This window comes from Cervus canadensis, chromosome 14, assembly GCF_019320065.1.
Source record: "Cervus canadensis isolate Bull #8, Minnesota chromosome 14, ASM1932006v1, whole genome shotgun sequence".
Classification (NCBI taxonomy): domain Eukaryota; kingdom Metazoa; phylum Chordata; class Mammalia; order Artiodactyla; family Cervidae; genus Cervus; species Cervus canadensis.
Window position 1 is genome coordinate 48,599,900 of NC_057399.1, and position 9,360 is coordinate 48,609,259.

A 9,360-nucleotide genomic window follows, 5' to 3' on the forward strand; every position below is an offset into this window, starting at 1 on the left:
TGTCAATTCTATTACTAATGTAGTTTAGCTTTGTTTCTTTGGCATGTATTGGGACTACTATGATGAAAGCTTCTGTTAGCATACTTGGACTTTTCTTCTGGTGGATCTAAGCAATGATTTCTGTGGATATACGCCACAGAAATTTCTGTGGATATATGACATATGTGGATATATGACCAGGGGTGGGTGGAATGGCTTTATCACAGGGTGTGTGTTTACATGTTTATCTTTATAGATAGTACCAAGCACTTTCCAAAAGTTTTAGTAGTTTATACTTCCATCATCAACAATTGTATGTCTTTTTATTTTTTTTTAATTTAATATTTTTAGTTTTAGCTGTTCTGGTGTGTGTGCTGTGGTATGACATTTTGGCTTTAATTTGCATCCCATGAGCAGTCATGATGTCGATCACTTTTTTTTCAAGTTTATTGATCATTTGGAGATTCTCTTTTGTGAAGTGTGGTTTCACAAAATATGAAGATTCTCATTTTCTTGATACGGAAATACATATTTTTAAAATATGTAAGAAAGATACAGACATAAATAAGCTAGAAATGCAAGTAAGTTCATAATCTTTGTGGAGTTTTTTTTAACCTGGCTGGTCTGACAACATCATGATTGTCTTTGGGATTGGCATGGGATTGTTCTGATCCATCTAAAATGTGTCCTTAGTAGAGTTTCCTTGTAGGTTCATACTCCCTGCAGGTAAGAGATCTTGGCTAACTCTGTACCAGAAGTCCTTTTCTCAATTGTCTTTCTTCCCTAAATTGCATCCTAGAAGTTCTTCTTTCATGTTAATTTTATCTAAGAGAAACCTTTCTGATTGGACTAAATATATGTACAGAAATTTCTGCTGTAACTTATTCAACAATTGCTGGAAGTGTTAAAGGTAAGTTTAAAGCAAGATATTGAGTTTTAGGAGTCCTTTTTAGTGAAAATATTTGCATTAAAGAGAAAATAAGTTTATACCAAGAGGCACAGATACATAGATATAAGATCTAGAATAGTGCTGGAAAAAACAATCAGGATGTACTTTATTCATCCATAAACTACTATGAAAAGCCATATAGCAAAGAAGACATTAGCATTCAGGAATCAGTTACTTACTCTTAAAGTTATATCAATGTTTTCATTCATTAAATGAGAAACATATATTAAAATTTTCTATTTATATATTATTAGAAAAATATGATTTTTACCCAAAATTCTGTCTGTCCCATCTTTGTCTTTTAACAGAGTCTACTGAAGTGGTTTGGTTCCTCCATACTGTCCCTGGTGATACAAAGGCAGGAGTCATCATCTTCCAGTAGCAACTCTGGGAGATTGAGCTAAGACAAGCTCCATTTTATTCAAAAAAATGGAAATACTGGACACAATTTAAAAGAGTCAATTTTAAGCACATAGCTAAGAAGGAAAAAAAATGGAATGGTATGTAGGCTCCAAAAATTAAAAGGGAGTTTAAAGATCTCATTTCTTACCCTCCATTCCCTCAAATCCTACTCCCTAGAAATAATGAGACATCAGTTTTCCCCAGTGTAATCCATTTAATATTATTCAACATGTTATGAACGAGCTTGGATTTAGGTGAATACTCTTTACCTAGAAGAATTTAATTGCTGTGTAGTATTCCACAATATGAAGGGATCAGTATTTACATAACCAAATCCTCTATAATAACACATTTGACTACAATTACCCTTTATGTAAATAGGGCTGCAAAAAATAAATTTGTATTCCCATTTGAATAGGGAATATAAGTACCTACAACTGCATTTGGTGAGTCCAGTGGTTCAAAAATGTTGGTAATTTTTACCAAATTACAGATATTTGAAAAATTTTGTTTCTACTCTGTATAGGTGTCAGCTCTTATCCCAACCATCAGCAAGCTATTTTGTTCTTTATCAGATTTTTCCCTATAGAATGCTACAACTGAATCCTTTGATATGTCCAAACTCATCTCTTTGTCCTTCTAATTTCAATCTATGGTATAAATCTACTTAGCTAGAGGCATTTTGGGGACATTTTTGTTATTTATTTTAGCTCCTGAATGCTATCCCACCCACAAGAGTGTATTGTCTCTCCCTTCCTCTTCTTCAGTTCAGTTGCTCAGTCATGTCTGACTCTTTGTGACCCCATGAACCGCATCATGCCAAGCCTCCCTGTCCATCACCAACTCCCAGAGTTTACCCAAACTCATATCCATTGAGTTTGTCATGCCATCCAACCATCTCATCCTCTGTCATCCCCTTCTCCTCCTGCCCCCAATCTTTCCCAGCATCAGGGTCTTTTCAAATAAGTAAGCTCTTCAGGTGGCCAAAGTATTGGAGTCTCAGCTTCAACACCAGTCCTTTCAATGAACACCCAGGACTGATCTCCTTTAGGATGGCCTGGTTGGATCTCCCTGCAGTCCAAGGGACTCTCAAGAGTCTTCTCCAACACCACAGTTCAAAAGCATCAATTTTTTGGCACTCAGCTTTCTTTAGAGTCCAACTCTCACACCCATACATGACTACTGGAAAAATGATAGCCTTGACTAGATGGACCTTTGTTGGCAAGGTAATTATTTACAAGCAAGTAATGTCTCTGCTTTTTAATATGCTGTCTAGGTTGGGCATAACTTTCCTTCCAAGGAGTAAGCATCTTTTAATTTCTTGGCTGCAGTCACCATCTGCAGTGATTGGAGCCCACCAAAATAAAGTCAGCCCACTGTTTCCACTGTTTCCCCATCTATTTGCCATAAAGTGATGGGACCAAATGCCATGATCTTAGTTTTCTGAATGTTGAGCTTTAAGCCAACTTTTTCACTCTCCTCTTTCACTTTCATCAAGAGGCTTTTTAGTTTTTCTTCACTTTATGCCATAAGGTGTCATCTGCATATCTGAGGTTATTGATATTTCTCCCGGCAGTCTTCCAGCTTGTGCTTCTTCCAGCCCAGAATTTCTCATGATGTACTCTGCATATAAGTTAAATAAGCAGGGTGACAACATACAGCCTTGACGTACTCCTTTTCCTATTTGGAACCAGTCTGTTGTTCCATGTCCAGTTCTAAATGTTGCTTCCTGACCTGCGTACACGTTTCTCAAGAGCCAGGTCAGGTGGTCTGGTATTCCCATCTCCTTCAGAATTTTCCACAGTTTATTGTGATCCACACAGTCAAAGGCTTTGGCATAGTTATTACTAGCGTGTGAGATAAATGCAATTGTGCAGTAGTTTGAGCATTCTTTGGCATTGCCTTTCTTTGGGATTGGAATGAAAACTGACCTTTTCCAGTCCTGTGGCCACTGCTGAGGTTTTCAAATCTGCTGACATATTGAGTACAGCCCTTTCAGAGCATCATCTTTTAGGATTTGAAATAGCTCAACGGGAATTCCATCACCTCCACTAGCTTTATTCGTAGTGATGCTTCCTGAGGTGCACTTGACTTCACATTCCAGGATGTCTGGCTCTAGGTCAGTGTGAGTGATCACACCATCATGATTATCTGAGTCATGAAGATCTTTTTTGTACAGTTCTTCTGTGTATTCTTGCCACCCCTTCTTAATATCTTCTGCTTCTGTTAGGTCCATAACATTTCTGTCTTTTATTGAGCCCATCTTTGCATGAAATGTTCCCTTGGTATCTCCAATTTTCTTGAAGAGATCTCTAGTCTTTCTACTAGACATAAATGGGTCCTTCAAGGCATTTTCCTGTAACTTCACAATTTGCTCTGGAACTATGCTTATTTCTTTCCCAGTTCCATCCACCCTTTTTCTCCTCCACCAGTTCCTCCCTCCCAAGCAATGAGAATAGATTAGATGTTACTTTAAAATGTCGGCTATATGGAATAATACACCAGCTAAGACTTCGGTTCTTAATGCTCTCAAATTAACTGTTTTGATCAGATTTATGACCACCTTGTTCATCTGACATGAAACCAAATGAATCCGTTATTGAGAACAAATAAATAAATTTCTCCCAGGGATCTATGCTTTGTTTAGTAATGCTTATACTGAAACTTAACTTGGAATAAATTTTACTAAAACAATGTGCACTTAGCTCTCTTACACAGAAAAAGTTACATGATTTATGAGTCAAGGGAACCTGCCTTTTGCTTTACTCAAACCTTGCTCCACCCTTACCAAGAGTACATATCTCCTCCTTCAGTGATGAGAACTTAGCTGAACAGGTTTCCATACTTCTAAGAAACTGGATTCCTCTTCTATTTAATGAAAATCCATGGGACTGTTTTTGCGTTATGATCCTTTCTCTGCATACTTGTAATGTGACTCTGGCTATTTGTCTCTAAATACTCATCACATGTTGGCTATTTCCTGTCTACTCATGATGTTTAAGTATATAATCCAAAGAGATGAGGAAAATTGTCATCAAGTCTTCCCTAATAGTTAGCAGAAAAACCGATCCAGTAGCCCCCCATTTTGCACAAGCTAGCTTTCTAAAAGGACGACGGGAAAAAATGTTACATAACAACTATAAAATTGAGCCATTTACACCATTTGCATGTATTGTTTTCATAATTTTTCCAACATATTAAGCCTTCTATAAACTGAACAATAATTTCAAGCTTGTACCAGTGGTTTCTATATTACTTGGCAATTGAAAGCATGACTAACCATCACCAGACTGACGGGGCCAAAGGCCCACAAAGGGTGAATTCAGAAAAGGATTGTCTAAGACCAGAGCTATCAGAAGAGAGGCTCCTACCTGGATTTCTGCCTTACATGTTGTACGATTACTTTACTATGCCCTAAATATACAAGGACAGAAACCACCCTTTCATCAGAGGAAGATAGATACTTTACTTCTTACTCCAAGAAGCAGTTTATCCAATATCCCATCCAGGAAAAGTAGAGAAATTGAAACACAAAAATGAAAAACTTTACCCCTTAGCTGCTGCTGCTGTTGCTGAGTCACTTCAGTTGTGTCCAACTCTGTGCAGCCTTATGGACTACAGCCTGCCAGGCTCCTCTGTCCACGGGGTTCTCCAGGTAAGAGTACTGGAGTGGGTTGCTATGCCCTCCTCCAGGGGACTTCCTGACCAGGGATCGAACCTGGGTCTCCTGCATTGCAGGCAGATTCTTTATCACTGAGTCTTATCTCTAGACAGAATCCCCTTACATGTAGAACTGCCCATGACAATATGGTATTGACATATTCCTTCTTTCTTTTAGTACTATATTTTAAATTTCTTCATCCATTCAATATTTAGATTGACCCTGCTGTGTGCTCAGGTAAAGAGATAAGATTTCATTTGCCTACTGTGAGGCGTTAATTGTTCACACTCTTGTTGGAAGAAAGAGAAGTAACCGATTACACTACAATGTAGTTTGGGACACAGTAAAACTGTCCTTTTTAATCTGGAGGGGCACAGATAGATTAAGAAAAATCAGACTATAAGGGCTTTCAGTGAAGGAAAAAGTTTTAAGTGAGTCATGAATAGCAAGAATGAGACATTAACACATAATAGGAAAAGAATATTAACACATATTAGGAAAAGAAACAGAATGGGAGTTTGTGTTTCCTATGGACCTAAAGGGAAGTTCTATATGCTATGCCATCAGAGGTCAGATGCTGAGAAAGCAGACTTTGAGACACAATTTACCATGCAAGGGGTTTACTAGGGAGTACTATGGGATCAACACTTCAGGGAAGAAAAACCAGGAGGATGGAGACGGGGAATGCTGAGTTGCCGTGCAGTCACAAAGTGTCCTTGGCCAATTACAGTGAGGAGCTCTGAAGGTGAGATGACCTTTCAGAGGTGGAATGAGGGGTCTGAGCCTTTATACCTCCACATCAACCAGTCACTGAATACAGACCGACCTCAGGAAGGGAGAGAAAACCTGGGCTTATTGCCAAAAGCAATTCCAGGAATGAACCCTAGATCTCTTTATTTACCAAACATCTACATACCTCAACAGAGATTATTGAATCCCTTGCCATCTTTCACCTTGGAATCCTCTATCTTTTAGAAGTTTGGTTTCTTTTGTGTCCGCAGCATATTCTTTGTCCAACTGTAGTGAGTGTTATAGTTGTCATTTTTATTTCACTCAACCACAGGCATGAGAATCAGAAACTCTGACAGAAAGAAATTTAGTTTGGATCATTTTCCTTAAAAGGCAGTTATTGCTATGGGGTGTGACTGGGGTACTGAAGTCTCTATATATGGCTTCTTTAAGAGGGAAAAAGACTATCTAACCTGCTGCTGTGAAAAGGTAATGACAGAAAAAAACCATCCTTACCAACTACCATCTACCAACTACCTTACCATCTATAGGATGCTCACTTCTCTCCAGGCACTGTGGGGAAAACATGAGGTCAGGAATTTCAAGGAGAACATGCCTTCATCTGTTAAAAGTCTACCACGGCCATCAAGAAATAGGAATGTGGTTAATAATGTACAGTCACAGGATCAACAGCATCAGCTTCATCTAGGAATTGTTAGAAATGCCAATACTCAGTCCCCACCACAGACCTGCTGGATCAGAAACAGTGGGGATGGAGCCAAGTGACCTGTGTTTTAACAAGTCCTTCAAATGATTCTGATGTGCTGGAGGTGGTATTTAATTTACTGCATGTGATGAGTATTCTAAGCCAGATCTCTACAAGGGGCCAACTTCTTTTTTTTAATTTAATTATTTTAATTAGCTAATTAATTTATCTTCTGGCCACACCACATGGCATTTTGGATCTTAGTATCCTCAGTTCTCCAATTAGGGACTGAACTCATACCCCTGCAGTGGAAGCGCAGAGTCCTAACCACTGGACAACCTGGGAATTCCCTCTTTGTTCTTTGTTTAAATCTCAAAAATAAAATAACTTTATTTGTTGGATCTAAAATGAATCCATATTTATGAGAGAGCTATTTAATTAGAACAGTGTAAGAGAACGGAAATTCTATCGCCCAGATGGCACTGCTATGAACATTTTAGTGTAATTTCTTTTCAGACATTTTTCACACATATTTGTAAAAAATATGATGATACTGTACTTATTACTTTGTAACCTATTTTTATTTGATTTAGTAATCTATTTAGCTCAGGATATATAGATGTAACAGTGATAATTCAGATGACTCACTGAATGAATGAACTTACCTTTACTCTGAGCTCACTCATGGATTGCTAGAAGGGTATCTAGTTTTTTGAAGTATTTCTCTTTCTTAATATCTCTAAACTTTTTGGATTTAAAGTTTTAAAATGGTACATATATTTAAAAGCAAGCACTTTTTAGATTGTATTAGGCAGCTAAGGCAGTTCTACAAGCAGGATGTCAACTTAAGCTAAATGTCTGGGGAAACATTAGTATGCAAAGTATTGGTTTTAGCTTCTAAATATTATCTGCTTTAAGTTTCCACTTGGCAGCTTCCACATGGAGAAGTGTTCTGTTCACCTTAGTTCTGAGGAAAAAAATGTCTGGGGGTAAAGATACACTGTAATCAAGTAATTCAAGATTGTGAGAGTATGGGAACTTGAATAAGGAAATCCAAAAGCAAATTATTATCATTATTGTCATCAGTATATTTGCCAGTAATAGTATACAATGCTGTTCGGATCTGTAGTGTCTAGAATACAATGCAGGCTTTTTAGTCAGGTAATCTTTGCTCTGGCATTTGCTCTGGCATTTGCTCACTCTGTGGCTTGCTACATTACTTTGAGTCAGTTACATACTTGACTTTTAAAGTCTTGTTCTCCTCACCTGAGGAAAGATGATAATATCAGAAACTACCCTGCAAGATTAACTGGAGAATTGAATAACACGTTAAATAATGGATTTGGTTTTGAAAAAGTTCCTGGTTTAAAGAAAACAACAAAAATTCTATAGAGATGAGAAGCAAATAACCTGCAGCACAGGTGAATTGATAAATACTTCTCCTTTCCCCACTTTTCTCTCTCTGCGTGAACTTGAAGGTGCCTGGGCTGAAATGTGGAGCTGACAGACATCCTCCTGACTGCCCAGCCTCCGCTTCCTCGCCCTCTGCCACTGCTGCAGCGGACCCTGCCTAGGTCTCAGGATCCTATTTGGTTCTTCCTTGTTCCTTTCAAGCCAAATCTGGAAGCACTGGCCGACAGTTAACACACATTAATAAAACTGAAAAGGAACATGCTCCTCAGCAAGCTTTTACAGCCAGTGATGACTTTTAACTAGAATTACACAGTGAACCTGAAGCAGAGCATGACATAAAGTGATAGAATGAGCACCAAATTTCTGGGCCACAGCTATGTGTCTCACATTGATGACTGTGGGGAAGTCACCAAGCCTTAGTGACCTTCAGTTTCTCCAGCCTCACATTTGTTCCATGATGATTTTGGGGAGCTCCTGGGTGGAAGAGCTGGAAGCCCTTCCTCATCAGCATCTCCTCTCTTTTGGCACTGGTACCCTTCTTTCCAGCTCTCCTCCCACCCAGCCCTTCTCCGGGCCAACCCAAGGGCAGACTGGCTCACTCCTGTTTCTTCTAGCCTTCACCTAACACTTCCTTTCACCAGCAAGACTCCTCCATGTGTATTTCTGATAACTGTGACTTGTTAGATTTTTTTTTTCATTTATTTTTATTAGTTGGAGGCTAATTACTTTACAATATTGTAGTGGTTTTTGCCATACATTGACATGAATCAGCCATGGATTTACATGTGTTCCCCATCGCAATCCCCCCTCCCGCCTCCCTCCCCATCCCTCTGGGTCTTCCCAGTGCACCAGCCCTGAGCACTTGTCTCATGCATCCAGCCTGGGCTGGTAGTCTGTTTCACCCTTGATAGTATACTTGTTTCAATGCTATTCTCTCAGAACATCCCACCCTCGCCTTCTCCCACAGAGTCCCAAAGTCTGTTCTGTACATCTGTGTCTCTTTTTCTGTCTTGCATATTGGGTTATCGTTACCATCTTTTAAAATTCCATAAATATGCGTTAGTATACCGTATTGGTCTTTATCTTTCTGGCTTACTTCACTCTGTATAATGGGCTCCAGTTTCAGCCATCTCATTAGAACGGATTCAAATGAATTCTTTTTAATGGCTGAGTAATATTCCATTGTGTATATGTACCACAGCTTCCTTATCCATTCGTCTGCTGATGGCATCTAGGTTGCTTCCATGTCCTGGCAAATATAAACAGTGCTGCATGAACATTGGGGTGCACATGTCTCTTTCAGATCTGGTTTCCTCGGGTGTGTGCCCAGCAGCAGGATTGCTGGGTCATATGGCAGTTCTATTTCCAGTTTTTTTAAGAAATCTCCACACTGTTCTCCATAGTGGCTGTACTAGTTTGCATTCCCACCAACAGTGTAAGAGGGTTCCCTTTTCTCCACACCCTCTCCAGCATTTATTGCTTGTAGACTTTTGGATAGCAGCCATCCTGACTGGCGTGTAA